Source organism: Panthera pardus, unplaced genomic scaffold (assembly GCF_024362965.1).
Source record: "Panthera pardus isolate Hobbes unplaced genomic scaffold, ASM2436296v1 HiC_scaffold_2, whole genome shotgun sequence".
In the NCBI taxonomy this organism is placed as follows: Eukaryota; Metazoa; Chordata; class Mammalia; order Carnivora; family Felidae; genus Panthera; species Panthera pardus.
This window is the reverse complement of record NW_026526765.1, coordinates 62,643,221-62,663,126: the sequence shown is the minus strand read 5'-3', so window position 1 is coordinate 62,663,126 and position 19,906 is coordinate 62,643,221. Positions and strand designations below refer to the sequence as shown.

Here is a 19,906-nt window from a genome sequence, read left to right as displayed (position 1 = left end):
ATCGACTCTTAACAGATTTACTGTTCCTTTGTCTAAAAGGTATAAAAGCTGCCTGCTTTGGTCACTTCTTTGAATCTCTTACTTCTTTCAGCTCCCATACACATGAAATTAATTTTTTTTCTCCTGTTAATCTGCCTTGTGTCAATTTAATTACATAAGACCAGCCAAAGAACCTACAAGGGAAGAAAGAAAAAGTTTCCCTCCCCTACAAATGAGATGGAGCAAATGACTGATTTATGAGCATTTACCACTTTATCGAAGACAACCACAGCTCAGTATCCTTCATAGCCCTTTTTACCAAGTCCTTCCCTAGGTTTTTTCGGTACTCCACTTGAAAATACGTTGAGGCTTACTATGTATATTAGGCAAGACAAAAAGTGAATGTGAAGTAAGATGATAGGTAAGGCCAAAGGACTTTTACAAAAGCTCATCCCTCGGACTGCTCAAACCACTAATCCAAACTTAAAAAGCCAAACTGAAGAGCTGACTGCAGGGGCCCAGGCAGCTTACACATATCCAAGAGCCCCTAAATTGTGCCCCTTCTGAACCTGAGGGTTTCACGTGATTCCTGAGAGTCCACATATGTTTAAAAGGCTAAAAATATAAATGAACTTATAAATGAAAATATCTTATAAAAAAGCAGATACCATATGTGATGGTCAGAATCCCTAGAGCTCCCCTTTTATGGCACTAACTTAGGTCACTGCTCCCTCTTAGTTAACCCGAGGGAACTGATTCCTCACACGTGGGAGGTAGCATTTCTGAGTTATCCAACACTCAACAGAGTAGAGGTCAAAAGCTTTCTGACACACCCATTAGGATGGTTATTACCCAAAAACCAGAAAATAACAAGTGGAGGATATTGAGGAGGATATGGAAACATTGGAACCCTTGTGTAATTGCTGGTAGGAATGCAAAGTGGTGCAGCTGGGAATCTCTAGCAGTTCCTCACCAAGTTAAACATGAATTCATATGATCCAGGAATTCCACATCTGGCTATATATCTAAAAGAATTGAAAGCAGGGACTCAAACAGATACACATACATCCATTTACACACTAACATTATCCACAATAGCCAAAAGGTGGGAACAACCCTACCAGCCATCAACAGATGACTGGATAAACAAAATGCGGTAACACACACACACACACACACACACACACACACACACACACACACGTAGTAAATACATACAACGGAACATTATTCAGCCATACAAAGGAATGAAGTTCTAATCATGGATGAACCTTGAAAACATTATGCTAGGTGAAATAAACCAGACACAAAGGGACAAATATTATATGATTCTACTTATATGAGGTAGCAGGATGGGCAAATTCATGGAACAGAAAGTGGAATAGAGGTTACCAGAGGCTGGGAGAGTTATTGTTTGATGGGTACAGAGTTTCTATCTAGAATGAGGAAAATGTTCTGGAAACAGTTACACAAGAATGTCAATGTACTGAATGCCAATGAACTCTACACTTGAAAATGGTTTAAATGGCCAAATTTGTTTTATGAAAAATACTTAAAAATTTTTTGAGGTAAGAAATGCCAACACATTTACATTGTTAAGTAATTCACATACTATGGTTTATTTTAACATTTCCTAATCTTTGCTGGTTCATGCTCATCATTTCTTTCATGTGTGCAGAGTTTCTGGGTTCTCTCTGTTATCTTTCAACTGTACTAGATCCACAATTCTAAGATGTGGCTCACTGTCCTGACCCCCTAATTTAAATAAACCATTTTTCCTGAAGCTTAATCCCCAAGTAAAGATGAAAGAAAGGAAGGAGAGCGGAGGAAAGGGAAGAAGGAAGGAAAGAAGGACCACCGACTTGGTAATTTAAGTTTATACAGTGTGTATGTCCCACGGGATTCCCCATGGGACAGTTCATCAGTTTGCCCAAGCTCCTTAGCAGGCCAGGACCCATGAGCCACATTCCATCCATCCTGCCATACTTCATATGTCCCACTCAACAATTCCTTTTGAAAACTATGCAGTAGAATAGTGAACAAAATAGTTCTATGGAACAAAACAGTTCTTCAGATGCTTACTGAATCAAGTCACTACCTGTTTCACGGCACAGCAGAAATCAGAGATCCACTAATCTCCAAACCATTAAGGAAGCATACACAGCCTATGCAAGGAACACATGGGGCAAATGGTGGTGGCCACATTCTCCCTTTATTATGTAATATAAATCCCATGAACACACTGCAAGTGAACTGCTATTCTCTACCTTTCAACAGCAGTTCTCTGGACTCCAAAATATAGAAAACAGGTAACACTTCACACTAAATGGTTATACTTTATGTCTGGAATTATTAGCAAAAGACCCCCATTATTTATTTTCCAAACCTTGCTGCTGCTGGTGTTTAAGGAAAAGAGCAGGGTGAAGAGAGAGAAGACGTATCTTTTCCCTCGTATTGAGTGAGAAAAGATCATTTTCCTAGCCACGTAGTACCTATCATGACCCTATATAAGCAGATGTAATCCTCCTACCGTAACACTTTGGAAACTTTTTTTTTTAATTTTTAATTGTTTTTTTAATGTTTATTTATTTTTGAGAGAGACAGAGTACGAGCAGGGGAGGGGCAGAGAGAGACAGAGAGAGGCAGAATCCGAAGCAAGCTCCAGGCTCTGAGCTGTCAGCACAGAGCCCAATGTGGGGCTCCAACTCATGGACCGCAAGATCATGACCTGAGCTGAAGTCGGATGCTTAACCAACTGAGCCGCCCAGGTGCCCCATTTTGTAAACTCTTTATTCCTGGGTAAATCCGATAGTCCCCTTTTATCCTCACATTCAGAGAGTTTTAAAAATATGGATATTTTAATTAAAATAATTACATTTTACTGAGAATCCTGAGGAGTTAAGAAAAGATACTACATCTCAAAAATGATCTCTCCCTGAAATACAGTTTTGGAGGAAGACACAAGACCTCTCAGAATTTTATTCAATTCCTTTCCAAAGGCTCCTGCCCAGCTTTAATCTTTGACCTACAGAAACATATGTGAGCTTACTTAAAACCCTTTGGGATCCAAAAAGAAAGACCATTAAAGCAGGTGTCTGGATCGACGTGAGTTAAACAGGAAGAGCTACTTTTTATTTCTCTTTTTAATTTTTTTAAATGTTTATTTATTTTTGCGACAGAGAAGAGACAAAGTGTGAGCAGGGGAGGGGTAGAGAGAGAGGGAGACACAGAATTCGCAGCAGGCTCCAGGCTCTGAGCTGTCAGCACAGAGCCCAACGTGGGGTTTGAACTCATGAACCGTGAGATCATGACCTGAACCAAAGTCGGATGCTTAACCGACTGAGCCATCCAGGCGCCCCCAGGAAGAGCTACTTTCTGTTTCTAAAAACTATTAACTACAAGATATTAGGGGCCTTCTGAAGCATTGAAACCTGTCAATTAAGTTGTTCAGAGCACAAGAATAAGAGTATGGGACAGTTTTTGACAGAACTAAAGAATGCATTTCTAACCCCAGCTACACTTGGTTACCACTGGCAACAAAATATTCACAAGTTTATACCTGTATCACTGTTTACAGACAACAGGCACGTTGCTATACCCCGTCATTTGATAAAACAAGTTGGTGAAGTAGTTAGGGTACATATTAACATCACTGCCATGCCCTAACCTCTGTCCAACCATTTTTACATTAATAAAAAAAGTCCAGCAAGGATAAGGGATTTATCTGAGGTCATTTAGTAAATGCCTCTGTGCAAACCTATCATTATAGAGACTGTCTCGTTCAGTGCACCTCCAGAAGACTTCCAAATCCACACCTTCAGCCTAAATATGTGAATGCACGAGCCCTACCTTCTGAGAACCAGGTATTTCCATGTTCATTCACATCCCATGACCTCAGACACAGCATGTCACCTTCCTATCCAAACATTTCCATTCTGTCAGCAGTACTACCACTCTCAGACATCCTGGCATGGAACACTGATCTCAACCCTCTTTTCTTCCTCCTCAAGTCTTTGTTAAATCATGCCAGTTCTCTTAACAAAGATACACGGACAACTTACCTTGTACCCAGCACACAGGCATCTGTTCATCTTTGCCTTTCCCACTTTCTCAACTCTTACTTGCGCCTCATCGTGTTATATTTACCATTCCAATAGTTGCCCTACAGACCTTCCTGCTGCCCTAGAGACCTTCCCCCCTCTCTCCAGTTCTTATGTCCCACTGTATTTTCTCCCTAAACCACCACTTTGTATTAGCATTGTGCTCAAAAATTTTCATCAACTCCCAGAAATGTCTTGGATAATGTTCAAAATACTCAGATATAATGAAACTACCTTTCCAATCCCATCTTCCACTACCATTTTATAACACTAATATTAGCTTGATCTTCCAATTCCATCAAACCCTTGAGGTACACACAATCTCACTTCACTCCACTAGGAATTTCCAACAGTGAGGCTCTGGCCTTTTATGCCTTTGCTCATAATGGCTTTTCTCTTCCTCCTCCTCAATCCCTTGTCTGCACTATCAGATCGTAAAATCTTTGAGAACGACCATCTCTATTTCACAACAGTGCCAAAAGCAATGCCTTTCCCAGGACAGGCATCCAGACAAGAGCTGACGGACAATGAATGGGAAATCCCCTAAGATCACAGGTCTTTCTGGATAAGGAGTCAGAGGTGCAACTTTCTTTATATACAAAGAAGTCAGTCATTTAGTATACAATTGACCCTTGGATCATGGGTTTGAACTGTGTGGGTCTACTTATGCATAAATGTTTTTCAATAAGTACAGTACTGTAAAAGTATGTTCCCTTCTTTATGATTTTAAGAACATTTTTTCTCCAGCTTACTTTATTGTAAGAATACAGTATATAATATATACAACATACAAAATACGTGTTAATCAATTGTTTATGTTATCGGTAAGGCTTCTTGTCAACAGCAGGCTATTAATAGTTAAATTTTGGGAGAGTCAAAAGTTACACATGGTTTTCAACTGCATGGGAGGGGAAGGTTAGTGCCCCTGACCCACATGATATTCAAGGGCACTGTATATTTATTGATCATCTTTTATGTGCTCTGAAGTTATCTAGTAGCAGCTTGTTAAATGAGTCTTGAATCACTGTAGTGTCATATAATAAAAATATTTTAAATTGTACTCCTGAATTTTCTTTTACACAACCAGAAAAAGTATTATTTGAATTCCAGTCAATTCTGAAGACCAGAGAGAATTCTTCTTTAGTGAGGAGAGGGAAGAGGAAGGAGTAGGATTAAATTTTATTTAAACCAACTGAATTAAGGCACTGGACTGATACATGTTACACTGTTCTGTCTCTTCCCACTCCCATTTTTAATTAAAACAAGATATTTTTGCAGGTTAAACGCTGAAATTTTAAAGAATCCTTTAGTCTTCTGAGCTCTTCAGCAGAACTACAAAGTGTAAAAAGGAAACCGCAGGATTAAAGGTCGTAGCATAGAAACAGACAGTGGTGTAAGCAAACACGCTTGAACCATCCTGCAAGATTCCAGCAGAATAACCATCACAAGACACTCTGGACATACCCTAACAACTTCAGCACTCGTTATCAGCGATCTGGGCTCTTCTTCAAACTTCGTTTCCTCCCTCCTTTCCCAGATTGGACACTTTTCAAAATATATACAACAATTTTGAAATCCTCTTCAAATTCTATTGTGTGAAATGAGCTACACCACTGGCACAAGACTACAGAACAGCAGGTACAGGGGTTATGGGCATAAGGCTACAAAGAGATTGTGAATAGTTTTTTGCAGTCTTTTCTTTCAGCACTGAGAAAGGCTGGCTCTTTGGCTCTAGTACTCCAAAGGCTTGCTCTGTGAGAAGCAAACTCTAGATTCAAAATAAAAGTTTCTGCTTTATGAGTATTTGGAATTTCATTCTAGATTCGTACTTGGCTTCTTTTATTTGTAAATACAAGAATTCCCCATCTCACTTTGCAGGGATTTTGTGATTCACATTAATATGTGCCCTGGCACAAAACAGATAAATAGCTACTCAATAAATTGTGGCTATTTTTTATCCTAAGATTTCTTCCTTGCTATAAAATAATCCTGGGGCGTTGCAGCTACTTAAGGTATAAACCCAAACTCAACTCAGAGTCCTAGATTGTCTACATTCCACACTTAATGATCACAAAAACTCAACTGCTTGTCACTAGGATGTATACGGTATACACAGGCAACACAGGTCATTTAACATCCTTGTCCTGGCTTATGAGGGTCAGTGTCAATTATGCTGGTTTAATCAGCAAAAGAATCTTTGGATTTACAAAGTAATTCATAAAGCTGCCAGCTAGTCATCTCTGTACACAATAAAGAGCTGGCAGGGCACCTGGCTGGCTCAGTCGATAGAGTGTGACTCTTGATCTCTGGGTTGTGAGTTTGAGCCCTACAGTGGGTGTAGAGATTACTTAAAAATAAAATAAGGGCAGCTGGGTGACTCAGTCGGTGGAGCTGCCGACTGCGGCTCAGGTCATATCTCACCGTTAGCAAATTCGAGCCCCAAATTGGGCTCCCTGCTGTCAGCACAGCCTGCTTCGGATCTTTTGTCCCCCTCTCTTTCTGCCCCTCCTCCTCCCACCCCCGTGTGCACACGTGCTCTATCAAAAATAAACAGTTAAAATAAAGAAAGAAAAGAAAAGAAAAACACAACACAACAATAAAGAACTGGCAAGTGGGGGTGACTGGGTGGCTCAATCAGTGGAGCATGTGACTCTTGATCTCAGGATTGTAAATTCAAGCTCCACAGTGGGTGTAGAGATCACTTAAAAAAAAAATCTTAAAAAAAAAAAAAAACTGGCAAGAAAATTACAAGAGGGAAAGGCTTTCTTCAGAGAGATTATAGCTCTAATTGTCCAATTACATACAGTTTATCTTTTTTATAGTTCTATTAGCTTCACCATAGATTATGGGTAACTCAAGAGAATGGACTTAACATTTAAAACTTATCTTTATATCCATAATACCTTACACAGTTCCTAATAAATACACACAGTTTATATTATAATTGTCTCAATAGGGTTCAGAATAAACCAAAGGAGATGGACTATCTCAATTGCCAGGAAAACAGAACTTTGAATAGAATCAGCCACTATCAAAGAAGTACCAAAAGTAAAAAGAATCTGATCCCACCCTCCCATCAGACACTCAGAATTCTGATAATCCTCCTACCAGAGAAAAGAATGAAATTCATTTATAGTAATTCATTCGTTTTTCACTTGGAAGGTTGGACAACCACAAGTTATTATGCTAAGCTACTAGGGAGCAAGATCCTACCAAGTTCACTCTACCAGGAATATACACAATTTAAAACAAAATACAAAGTTAACTGAAGATTTAAAACAAAGGTCTCGAACTGGAGCCACAAATCAATGCCTACATACGGGTTTTGCTCGGCTCACACAATGAAAACATTAAAATGAAAAAATTAAAATGAAAAAAAATTATTTAAAAAAATTTAATTTTAACTACCAGCATTTAAATTGGAAATTTCATATAAAATTTCTGAATCCTGTTAACAAATGCCACTCTCTTGGTGGGGGGGGGGGGCGGGGGAGTCATTGGGTACATATTTCCAGCAAGATCACTTGAACTGAATCACTCAAACTGAAATGAGTTATCCCTTTAAACTGGCCTATGCTCTCCAGCTTGCTCCAATCTCTACCAATTGCATTTTACAGATGAGGTATCTAAGCTAACACATTGCGAAAAACCACAGCACAAGCAAAAGGCCTGTTTGTGAATACAGTTAACTCCAGGACTTTTACTCGTAAGCATTCTGCAACTGGACCTCCAAATCAAAGATAGTTAATGATAAAAGAAGTATTTCAAAGATCTGCACATGAATGTTTATAGCAGTTTTATTCACAATGGCCTAAAATCTGGAAGCAAACCCAAAATGGATGGACAGATTGTGGTACATCCATACAATAACAAGTACTCAACTGATACTTGAAATGACATGAAATCTCAAAACCATTATGTTAAGGAAAAGCAGACAGACTCAAAAGACAACGCATTCTATGACTGCATTTAAATGAAATTCCAGGAGGGGCCTTTGGGTAGCTCAGTCAGTTAAAGGTCCCACTTCAGCTCAGGTCACACTCTTGCGGACTGTGGGTTCGACCCCATGTCAGGCTCTGGGCTGACAGCTTGGAGCCTGGAGCCTACTTCAGATTCTGTGTCTCCCTCTCTCTCTGTCCCTCCCCCCTCTGCGCGCGCACACGCGCGCACACACTCTCTCTCAAAATAAACATTAACAAATAAATAAATGAAATGAAATTCCAGGAAGAGAAAACTATAGTGATAGGAAGTAAATCAGTGATTGGGGCCAGGGGTGAAGCAGGGTCATGAGGGAACTTTTTGGGAATGTTCTGTTATCATGACTGCAGAGGTAATTAGATGACTGCATACATTTGTCAAAACTAAAAATTAGGTGACCTTTATTTTATGCAAATTATACCTCAATAAAGCTGACTTAAAAAGAGGTGTTTAGAAAATACTATAAAACTACAGAGAAGAGTACTACCATCTCTACTTGGGTACTTTCGGGAAAACGTCAGGAAAAGGTGATATATGAATTGGATCTCATCATAGAATAATTTTAAGGTGCATAAGAGATAGAAAACAAAACCTGTAAGTGATTATATTCTGCATTGTAACCTATCAGAAATGGCATCTCTGAATACAAAGAAAATGCTTCATAAAAGGAAATTCATAGAGATGGATAATCAGTACTTGGATAGGTATCAAAGACAAGTTGATTTCACAAGACTTCCCAAAAGGAAATCAACTCAGACATATATTACTGCTCGAATGCAAAATAAGCAGAAAGAAAATGCGTGAAAGTGTTGTTTTTAAATAAAGCAAAATGAAAAGAAAAAGCAAGAGTCAAAAAAAGGTGAAAAGAAACTCAAAGGGAATAAAGAAAGGGATGCAAGCAAGGAGGTAAAATAAAGGCAAGAGACACATTTGGTCAGAATAAAAGGTATGTTGGTACCGACAAATTGTAAGAGAGAGAGGAGATATGTTAGACCTTGATGAAGGACTAAAAGAAAAACTAACAACTATGGGGAAAGAGAGCATCTAATCAAAGTCAGAGCTACAGAGAAAACAGACCAGAGACCTGGCAGTATAGAGCAGGCCCAGGAGAAGTAGAGAACAAGGGGAAAACAAAAAAGCACTTTCCTCCTAAATCTCACCAAGTAGTCTCCTCCCCTTCCATCTATCCCCTCTCCATGACCCTGCCTTAGGCGAAGCCTTCTCATACCCAAGCCTATCCCACAAATTGCATACATCATCTTTCATTTTTTTAAGTAGGCTCTACACCCAACGTGGGGCTTGAACTCTTGAACCCAAGATCAAGAGTCACATTCTCTACCAGCTGAGCCAGCTAGGTGCCCCGCATACCCCTTTTATACCTCCTTGACTGGACTAGAATGCTTCCTTTGCTGGTCTTCAAAACTCAGTTCGGGGGCACCTGGGTGGCTCAGTGGGTTAAGTGTCTGACTTCGGCTCAGGTCATGATCTCACGGTGGTCTGTGGGTTCGAGCCCTGTGTGAGCTGACAGCTTAGAGCCTGGAGCCTGCTTGGGATTCTGTTTCCCTCTCTCTCTGCCCCTCCCCTCCTCGCGCGCGCGCTCTCTCTCTCTCTCAAAAATAAGTATTAAAAAAAACCAAACCCAGTTCAAATAGACCTTTTCCGTGAAGTTTCTTCAACTTTCACAGGCAGAGTTAGTAGTCCCTCTTCCATATCTTCAGAACATGTTGTTCTAAATGCTATCCTGTCGAACTGCAATGTCTGTCTCCTCTATTAGTCTATGAGCAACTCCAGTAGAGCATTCAATAGGAAGGATGAAAACCCTTACTAAAAAGCATTTTAAAAAACTGTGAAGTCTTGGGGCGCCTGGGTGGCTCAGTCGGTTGGGCGGCCGACTTCGGCTCAGGTCATGATCTCACGGTCCGTGAGTTCAAGCCCTGCGTTGGGCTCTGTGCTGACAGCTCGGAGCCTGGAGCCTGTTTCAGATTCTGTGTCTCCCTCTCTCTCTGCCCCTCCCCTGCTCATGCTCTGTCTCTCTCTGTCTCAAAAATAAATAAATGTTAAAAAAAAAAAATTAAAAAAGAAAACTGTGAAGTCTTTTTACAAGTAGGAAATTTTATACATCTTATACATCACAAGTAGGAAGCTAGAAGCCTTGCTGTTTAAAGGAATTCTACAGTGAATCTTTCGAACAAGAGCCCACATGGCCTACCCCTACTTCCTCCCCATACCATAAAGGACCCTTTTGCAAAGTTTTATTTTCTTTTAACTCGCCCATGGTCAACTTTTTTTTTTTAATATATTTTTTTAAGTTTATTTATTTTGAGAGAGAGAGAGAGAGAGCATTCAAGCAGGGGAGGGGCAAAGAGAGAGAATTCCAAGCAGGCTCCACGCTGTCAGCACAGAACCTGACACAGGGCTTGATCACGTGAACCATGAGATCATGACCTAAGCCAAGATCAAGAGTTGAACACTTAGACTGAGCCATCCAGATGCCCCTTAAAGTTTTATTTTTGTAATGCTTTAAATTTCCAGTGAATGGCAAAAACATAAAGAGAAGGCAAACTGCATCAGGAATAGTGTGTAGTAGTCAAAGAAGGAATTTCCTCTCTGAAATTAAAAAAAAAAAAAAAAAAAAAAAAAAGCACCTTAAACCCTCAAAGGCAGAACATCATATACTAAAGAAAATAAGTGTACAAAAAGAATCTGAAGAAAACTGGAGACAAAATCAGCACGCTCATAATGCTTTCACAGGGAAACTGTCAAAGTCAACAACACCCAAGGATAAATGAGTAAAACATGACTTTGTAACAAAATATGTAAAAGTGGGTTTGGTGTTAAGAGGACAGAATAGCAGAGGGAAAAAAATGGACAGAATAGCAGGATGATCAGAATTGCTGGGAATCAGTGGGGAGATGAGCGGTTTAGAAAGTCGTTTAGGGAGGAAAGTTCCGTTTTGGAAGAAAGGTCATGAACTGGTGAAAAAGCATGTAAGGCTTGGCTGGCAGTGGAACGGGATGGTACTGCAGTCACCAAGTAGCACTGCAGTCCCCTGCAACAAACTGAGTCTAACTGTCCCCACTGGGATGAACCAGACTTAGTAGCAAGAACGATTTCACAGTGCTTCCCCAAGACGAGGAACACTGCTATACAGATGAACAATTATCACAAACCTCTAAGAAATAAGAGGTTCCACTCACATTTGCCAAACACTCAGAGACCAAGTGTGCCAAGAGCTAATGACAAATCCAAAGGACAAGGCACAGGGGTTTTATGTGTGTGCGCGTGCATATCTGTATGCATGCGTCTAGAAGGAATATTCAACAAATTTAACTAATAGAATGTATCTGAAAAAATTTTTTAAGAATTCAAGAGATTTTAAGACATCATCAAAATAGCTTTTACATAAACTTTCTTAAAAGGTCAATTTTTAAGTGAAATTGATGGTGATTAATTCCTCCCTTCCAACTAAGCCCAACATCTCTACCAATAGCAGACTGACTTACTGCCTTCCAGATAAGCAGTCTTTAGCAATTCACTCATTTATTTAAATTTTTTAATGTTTATTTATTTTTGAGAGAGAGAGGGAGAGAGAGAGAGAGGAAGAGAGAAAGAGAGAGAGAGAGAGAAAGAGAGAGAGTACGAGCCGGGGAGGGGCAGAGAGAGAGGGAAACACAGAATCCGAAGCAGGCTCCAGGCTCTGAGCTGTCAGCACAGAGCCTGATGTGGGGCTCAAACCCACGAACTGTGAGATCATGACCTGAGCCGAAGTCGGATGCTTAACCGACTAAGCCACCCAGGCGCCGATTTACTCATTTATTTAAACAGTTCACAAGCACTAAAAGATGTTGGGCACAGGGTGAGGCACTGGGGATATAGAAATAAAGAGGCAGACTCTGATCTCAAGTTGCTCACCAGGTAGATGAGATAAATGAGTAGATAAATACTGTAGAGTAGAACAAGTACTAATAAAGATAAATTGAGAGGCAATTAAACTATGAGAAAAAAAACCGAAGAGAGATTTGAGAGGTGGTTCCAAGCAGCTGGAAGTATTAGCATATTCAAAGTAGAAAAGCTTGGGAATACAGTAACTGACACTTTCCCAATCCCACTGTGAGACAGAAAATATTAATCTCTCCCATCACAAATTAATAAACTGGATTAGCCACAGTCACCCAGGCAAACAGTAGGTTAACTAGAAAAAAGATTATAGGCCACATGATGCTTATCAGTTTTAAGAGATCAATATATTCTCCTTTCTCAACTGTCATGCTCGCACTTGAAATCCAGTTCAAGTCAACAAAACTGGAGAAATACTACACAGAAACTAAGCAAAAAAGCCACCCATGACAAAATTAAGTATATGCCTGTGTAGTATTTTCACGTTTTGGCATCTCGGCTTCAGTGGGCACTTAGCACCACTTGACGTTTTCCAAGGAAGGGAAGGGGTAGCAATCTGTACATTTTGGGGTCTTGTGTGAAAAAGTACCCAACCCTATTTCGGTAATTTCACAAACATCTCAGGCAATGGCACTATCAGTGTGGCTTCCAAATTAGCTGCATGATGTATATAAGAGCCAAGTGTGTGGACGATTCACTGACATCTCTTCAAACAGCTATACACAGTTTTATTAGGCATGATCACCTAAATGCACTTTTAGGTATCAACAGGACCATACTCTCGACTGTATTAAGGTTCTTAGGTATCATATCTTAAAAAGCAAAATGTTTTCAATCAGAATGCATCTCTAAAATAAATAGGACTTAATATTCCAACATTTGCTTTAAAATGTCTTTTCAGGAAAACATCTATCCACAAATGATATAAAAATATAGAATACAATGCTCCCATGTGCTCTTATTCTAAAAGTTCTTCAAGAGATACGTACATTCTACAAGTGTTCCAATTACTACTTTTGATGCATGTTCATATATGCTGCAATATCTAGACATGTAAGTAATTAAAACCCAGTGACTGATATCTTAGAACAGAGGTTGACAAACTACAACCTTCAACCACAACCGGCTCGTGTAAATAAATCTTATTACAATACAGCCCCAAACAAATTGTCTATGGCTGTTCATGCAATTTGCAGAGCTGAGTAGTTGGGACAGAGACTACATGGACCACGAAGCCTACGTATTTACTATTTGACCCTGAACAGAAAAAGTCTGTCAACCCCTATCTTAAAATCATCAGACTAATGACCTGACAAATTATGTCGCCTAAGAGTTTACCTAGCCTGGATGATGAACTACTGAATGCAATGAAAGAGAATTCTTCCCCAAAACATCCAAGTCAAAACCCACAGGGAAGCAAACCTCTGCTGATTCATTCCAAGTCATATAATTGTCAATCGTGACTAAAAACTAAACTTTCAAAGCAAATGGTGGATTCAACTCTTAATCTTTTAAAACCTGTGTTACATTAATAGAACAAACATACAAACTTACTGACTTTCACTGTCACTTGTATAGTTAACCACCACCAGGGAACCATGCAAGTTATTCTTTTACTCCTTAAGCTGGCATCCAAGAGCCCACACACAGTGAACCAGTAAACAAAGTAGGCCATAATCTTTCTAAGTTTGCTTTCACCTGTCACGACAGAGAATGGGATGGTAAGTGGAACGTCCAAAATCTCTTCTTCTGGATGTATTCAGCCTCTTCTATGCTTACTAGTCTAAAAATCCCAAAGTTGGTATGTAAGTCATAGGGAAGAATTACAGTCAAGTAAGTCCTGCTGGATCTATTTGCCATTCTTCATTTATTTTATCTAAGTAAGCACTAGGCCCAATGTAGCGCTTGAACCTGACCCCGAGATCAAAAGAGGCATGATCTACCCACTGATCTAGCCAGGCACCCCTCTTTATGCCATTCTTCAAATAAGAAAAAAAAAAAAAAAAAAAGCTAATACTTTTTTTGCTATAAAAGTTGTATTTAAGAACTGACGTCTGTTAAAAAATCAGGGATTACATTTTTACATATCATTCTTAACAGTACTGAGTCTACCATGTCCAATTAATACAGAAATTGACAAATCATTTATTTACCGATTATTATTATTCTCCAGTTACAATAGGAGACAACGCCTATTCGTAAATACAGGCAACTCTTGAATAGCCTCTGCCTGATACCCTAAGTGTTTAACCAAAGATGCATCAACACGCAGCCTGGTACCCTCGACAATACCAGTGCAGTTACAGGTTGTAAGGTGATGTGAACATAAAGCTGAATCAAGCATTTAATAAGGCGACGGGATGCCAAAATAACCAGGAAACAAAGTAAAATAACTGATTTTCTAACTACTCATACCATCTCCCCCCTTCGTCTTTGGTGCTTTCCTAGCTACTTTGGATAAAAAGAAAACGGGGGGAAATATTTAACAGTACAATCAAGTGACAACCAGTTTACCACAGATGACCAGATTTACACAAAAGTCTTCTCTTCTGCTTTTTAAAAAGGAAGTTAAGTCAGATCTTGATCCTATTCCTCACCTGCAGGATATTCAGAAGACAAACTCCTAAAGAGCCTTCAAATGTAAATAATTTTCTGAAGGCTGTTTTCTCATGAAATTGATTCACGTGAGCTACGGATTTATGTTAGCAGGAGGGGCAAATTACTCCTAAGACTGGACAAGCAAGTGCGGGGGCGATCTTCAGAAGGTACCCTGATGAAAACATGGAAACCCCACCCAGCTCTTAACTTTCTCGGCTTTTTCTAGTCCCGGCTTCTGTGCAAAATCCAGAGAAGCAGAACTTCCTCCTCACTACCTGCCTCTATCTGAGGCCTTGTGCCGAAATTCAGACCGCTAGTTATCCAAGTACCTTCTTAAGGTAGTCGTAAGGCTCAAGCCCGCTCAGAAAACAGCAAAAAGGTTTGCTTTCTTGGATTAGAAGAGAGCAATTACAGGGTTTGGCGGCCGTGTTTGTCAGGAAGGGTAGGGCAGAGAAAGAGGGAGAATCCAGAGATTGAGCTCCATCTAGTCCCAGGAACCACCCCCATGGGCGGCTAGACTGCCCTCGGTACTTCCCTGCCTCCTCTGCTCGGGAGGGGAGAGCGGTGGGTCGGGGTCTGGCTCCCCTGAGCTACTTCCTGGTCCGATCGGACTCGCCTTCGGACACCCGAAACGCCCCCGGCCCGGCTCCCTCGCCCTTTGCCCTGTCTCCTCCCCTCTCAGTGACCCACCACCACCGGTCCCCTCCCATCTAACATGGCCGCCCCACCCGGCCCACCCCCCGGCACAGCCTAACAAACTAGGGGGGTTCCGCGGCACCGCCTCCCCCAAGCCCATTGGCGCGGCTGTCTCCGTCCGCCTGCCCCATTGGGCCGAACGGCCTGCCACTCGGCGCTGAGGGCTCCGCCTACGAGCCGCTTCAAGCTGCTTTGAGAAGACATATAAACAAATCCCGGGAGGGAGGCCCCTCTCGCCCGTCTCTGGGGCGGAGACGGGAAGGGGGAGCGGCTACCCCAGAGACACCCCTGCCTGGAGCCCCCCCACCTCCAGCTCGCGCTTCCTAGTCTCTTGCCTGCACGGTTCCAACCTTAGTGGACCCGGCCCTTCCTCACACGCCCCTCTCTCTCCTCCCCCTCCAGCCTCGCCTCCCCTCCCTTCTCCGGCCCCTCCCACCCGCTCGCTTCTCTGACAGGCCGGTTGCCGGCAGCCACGGCCCCGGGCTTGGAGGCAACAGTGAAGGGCCGGGCGGCCTGGCAGGACAGACGCCTGGAGCTGCCCACCCCCGGTCTACCCTGCCGCCCACCCGTGGGTCCCCTCTACCGCCGCCCCGCGCTTTTATATAACCGTCCCGGGCCGGGGGTGGGGGAGGGGAACCGGGGACCCCGTGACCGGCAGGCGGCAGCCTGAAGCTCGCGCGCCCCCAGACTCGGCCCTGGTCCCGGCCCCCGCCCCGCGCCGGCCCGGCTCAGAGCCCCGGCGCTGCTGCCTCGTAGGCCAGCGGCCCTCCTCCGCCCCTCGCCTGGCTAGTCCTCCAGCCCAGACCCCTGTGGGATCTGGGCGGAGGGCAACGGAGCTCACCTGTGCGTGTGGGGGCGGCTCAGGGGCTCGGTCCGGTTCCGCTGCAGGGGCCGCGGCCCCTCTCCATGCTGCCTCGGTTTGTTTTGTTTATGTCCTTCCTGACGGGTTCCCGGAAATCGCGTGACTCGCCCCCCTCACGTGGGCCGCGGCGAGGAGGAGGAGGGAGGCGGGGGCCCGCCGGCCTCGGGCCAATCGCGAGACGTTCTGCAGCCGGGCCAATCAGGAGCTCGGCCCGGCAGGGCACCCCTGTCACGTGACGCCGGAGGGGCGGATTGCCGGGAAAAACCAGGAAGAGGGGGCGGAGCGGGGGCTTGGCGCCTGCCACTGCTGCGTGGGCGTGGGCCGACTTTGATACCCAGCCACACTCACGTTTGTAGGGGAGGTTCATTTACAATGACTTTCCCATCCAGCGTTTTATCTGATCTCACAGCTACACGGTGAGGCCTGAATATACGTATACTCGTTTATATTTATGTTTATGCCAATTTGCATTTACATTCGAAATTCAGTGAAACTTGAAGGGGGCTCCGGGACCATAGGGGCATAAGCTTAGGAGAGGAATTGTATCGACTGTTTTAGGTATGTCCTCCACATCTGAACCTCTTAATTTGCTGAGACTGACCTTGCCTTTAGTCTTTCGTTCATTCAACTAATATTTATTGTGTACGTAAACCCCAGACACTGGGATCAACTATATTGCGTGCACATTTGAGAGAGAATACCTGTACACGACTGTACAAACAGGATGCTAATTAGAAGCGCCTACACAAACCTTCATAACACATGTGCCTGAGGTTTTCTTGTGCTCCCTAATCCTGTTGATAACAATAGCGACCTGAACGTGTACTGTGTGGTGGGCTCATCATCTCATTTAGTTCACCCTACAGGGACGCGCAATGGTAATATACACATTTTTGCAGAGGGGGAAATTAGGGCTCAGTGGGATTACTTGCTCAAGGTCAGGCAGCTAGTAAATGAACCAGCTGGGTCCGGAACCCAGATCTGTTACCATAGCCTGTGCTTCCAGACTCCTCTTTATACTTCTTAAGGGCACAGAATTTATCTTCTGAGCACAGAACAGAAATATAACTTTAGTAGCCATGGAGAAAGGAGGATAGGAGAACAGAAATGCTTGGCCAGATTCCCTCAGGCTGCCATGTTTCTCTTAGGAATAATTGCCTTAGAAAATGTGGCTCCTCTTTGCACAGACCTAGGAAAGAAGTATAATGTCAATGTCAAAACCACGGACTTTGTAATTGAAAGACTTCTAAAGATCATAAACTTCAAGAGGGCAGGGACTAGCCCGGTTGTTTTACTCTACCTTTCATGACATAGACAGTCATTAAATACTTGTTGAATAACATGCTGGATTTGAATCCCTGCCTCTACCATATGTGAACCAGCACATTGTTTAACTTCTGTGAGCTTCCTCTGTAAGTACCTCATGGGGTTGTGAGAAGTGAGTGGAAAAATTCAGGAGGTACTTACCACAGTGCTTCGCATATGGTGAACAGTTAATGAATGGTAGTATTATCAGATTGTTTCAAAGACATCATTTAGAAGATGTACTGTAAACTAAATAGCAAGTAAGGGTAACTCTAGACTTTAGCAGTTTAACAGCCACTAAAATAATACCTTTGTAAACAATATTAATAGGTGGGCATACGTAGATACCTAAGGGGAAAGTAAATCTCACCTCTGTATCCTTCAAAATACTTTAGGGTCTCAATGCCCAGTGAAGAAATAAGTCTTTTCCCTACTGCACAGGAAGTAGCAGGATTGTAATTATTTTTTTTAAGTCTAACATACCACATTCTAATTTTCCATATCAACTGGAGTTTAAAATTGAAGCATCAATAGAAAAACTGGCTTGGGAAATTTGGGCCAGTTTCCTCTCACTTGTTCACATTTTGATTCATGTATTAAATCTCCATGGAACACATCACAGACTATCCTTTCACGTAATACTATGTTTGGAAAAACTCCAGCTGATGGTTAGCTCTTCCATTGTTCCACTGCCCTTTTGACACATCATTTTCACACTTCTGCTGGGCAACAGTTCGCTGGGATCAAGGAGCAGCCTGATTCTTCTAGCACGGGGCTCTGCCATTGAAGGGGTTCACTAGTGAGTTACATTGGATTCCCGACTTTGCATCTTCCCTTGTCTTGGAAAGGACAGTTTTGACTGACAGAGACATCACGGTTTGTTAATGACCATATCTTGCTCTGAAGTGAATGAAATCACTGACTGCTAATTGATTTGTGTTTCTCTGGGTTTTATCCTGCCAGATTGTGCCACAATCAAAATTGGCAGGAAGTTGGGACTCTGGAATAGCATTGGCTTGAGGCTCAGGAGCCTCTTGTTCTAGCCACAAAGTAGAAGCCAACTGCCATCACCACTTCTCAAGTGCTTAACCTTGCTTCTGCAGAATCATTTACATAACCTTAGTCAAAAAAAAAAAATATATATATATATATATATTTTTACACAAACATGACACAATGGGGGACACAATGCAATACTTAGAGGACTCCGCTGAACTCTTAAAAATAAATTATTTATTTTTTGATTAGGTAACATATACACAGCACAAAATTCAAAAGGTACAAAAAGGTATTCAGTGAATAGTAAATCTTTCCCCTACCCCTGTTCCCTGGCCATTCGTTTTCCCCTCTTAGAAGCAAGCACAAATGCCCATGCTCTGTGTAACCTACTAGCGATATTTTTTTTTGGATATGCTGACATTTCACCCACTTTAAACCTTAATGTATTTGAAACATTGTTCTTGGACCCAAGACTTCAATTTGAGCCCACTTACTATAGGATCCAAGGTGAGGGGCTGGACCTCTCTGGGTTCCGATTTTCTCCCGAAAATAATTAAAATAATTTAAATGGTTGCCACGGGTCCTAGCTTGACTTACGACCTAAAGTTTGCAATTCTTCATTCGAGCACAGACTGAGCCCTGCCTGCTGATTATGTACATATTTAAATGAGTGTTATCCTTTTGAGTCTAAGTATTTTCTTTCCAGGCCCCTGTGGACCTGTATGATACCTGAAGATTTCACAGCTTCAGAAGTGCGATTGATTAACTCAAAGCTGGAAGATCTCCAGGAAAAGGTGTGTCCTTCTCGCACTTTTAAAAACTGATTTTATTCCTGAGGACACTGGAGCATTGCTGAGGGTGAATCTAAAAAATACTAATTGATGGTTGGCAATCGGCACCCGTCCCTCCTTTACTTCTCCTAAAAAACATTCTTTGGGGGAAGAAGAGTTCAGTTCTTCCCCTGGCCTAAACCTCTCAGTAGGATGCAGTATTCTTTATGTGACAGCTCTGAGCTTTGGTTTCTTCTCCCAGAAAGCCCCCAATTCTGTGCCAAGGCTCTTCTCCACTCTATCTGTTACTTCTTTACCCTGATTCCTCACTCCCCATATGGAGAACCAGGCCTACCATGGGATAGGAGCTTAATAACCCCTTATGGTCCAAATCCTATTTATCCTCCGTGGCTCAAGATCCCACATCTTTTAAGTCTGTTTCTACCTTATCTACTACTGCCCTCATTAATACCCTTTCCTCTACCACCCAAATGAGCACTTAATGTACTTATTGCTTTGTACTATTCATATCATGTGTTATTATGTCCTCAATTAAATCGAGGCGCATACATTTGCAGCAATTTGTGGATGGAACTGGAGGGTATTATGCTAAGTGAAATAAATCAGTCAGAGAAAGATAGATATCATATGTTTTCATTCCTATGTGGATCATGAGAAACCTAACAGAAGACCATGGGGGAAGGGAAGGGGAAAAAAATAGT

General features: G+C 42.1%; 1 protein-coding gene across 2 annotated transcripts in view; it reads right to left on the bottom strand.

The window, feature by feature from the left end:
* CREBRF (CREB3 regulatory factor) overlaps nt 1-16,220 on the bottom strand; it is a 57,265-nt gene extending 41,045 nt beyond the window's left edge. Inside the window, exon 1 of one of the 2 annotated variants that reach the window (XM_019450334.2) lies at nt 16,090-16,220. The gene's annotated coding sequence lies outside the window, so the exon portion shown is untranslated. Of the gene's footprint in view, nt 1-14,551; nt 15,218-16,089 lie in introns of those variants that run through there. The other variant, XM_019450335.2, reaches the window with a different exon arrangement.
* Between the last annotated feature and the right edge of the window lie 3,686 nt (nt 16,221-19,906).